Raw genomic sequence first — 1,139 nt, 5'->3', positions numbered from 1 at the left:
ATATAGCATAAGACGTTTAAAAACCATTTCATTGGGAATATAAAGTACACGGTTCATTTAATAAAACACGACTTAACCACTACTTATCTCCAATGGACATTACCTAACGAAAAGCATATAGCTCTAAAGTACAGTTAATTTTCTTTTTTACGATTTTGAAACCATGTTAGTTGTAAACGGTTAAAATACCGTATTGTTCTGTATTCATAGTTTTTTAACCAAACTAGATGTAAACGGTTTCAAAACCGTAAAAGTAAAAAAAGTTCTTTACCTTAAGCATTATGGTTAATTGGAGGGACAGACTTCTGCTGGTCATTTTGCCGTAATTTTGAAATGAAAATTCTAACAATGTACATGAAACCCTCATTACTTCTTAATTATTAGTTTTATCAACATAATATCAATTCTATTCATTTTATTCGAATTAGCATAAAAAATACATCGAAATAACGCCAACTTTTTCTACATAGCGATATTTATATCTCTGTCAGCACTTCAGCATAAAATTCGGAGACTAAATATAAACTACCTTAACATCTTGAAATTATGTTCATATCATGTACTAACAAAAATGAAGATTCATCGTTTTTGTCAAAAAATTTTATAATTTTTTTTTATTATGCTCCACTATATTAACTACGTTAAAGAAATATCATATTGATAATAAAATTCGCATTTAATAACATATTTAATAAATAAGAAGCATTATTCACATATTAAAACTTTTTTAAAATCGTTATTGTTTTATTTTTTTCTTCATATTTACAGCATATTTACAATTTAAATAAACCAAGAGATCGCAAAGAAACCAGAATTCTAAGACTAATATAATAACTTAAATAAAATAATGTACCCAGATTCTAATCTATGTTTTAACGTCCCATCGCTAACATGTTAAACAAAATAAGTAGTAAAATAACTATAACTGCTTTGCAACAAAAGATTTTGGAAACTTTAATTTTGACTTACCAGCGGGTGACCGAGCTCCGCTCGGAGAAAACAGGTATCGAAGCTAACTCGAAGATTTAAATTTTCAATTGTGATTTATCAAAACAATACATGCCATAAGAAAATTTGTGAAACCATTGGTGAAAAGATAACCGGTTAAAGTGCACCATTGTAAACTATCTAAACAAAGT

The sequence above is a fragment of the Parasteatoda tepidariorum genome, chromosome 5 (genome assembly GCF_043381705.1).
Source record: "Parasteatoda tepidariorum isolate YZ-2023 chromosome 5, CAS_Ptep_4.0, whole genome shotgun sequence".
Lineage (NCBI taxonomy): Eukaryota > Metazoa > Arthropoda > Arachnida > Araneae > Theridiidae > Parasteatoda > Parasteatoda tepidariorum.
The sequence above is the reverse complement of the archived record's forward strand: the minus strand, read 5'-3'. Positions refer to the sequence as shown.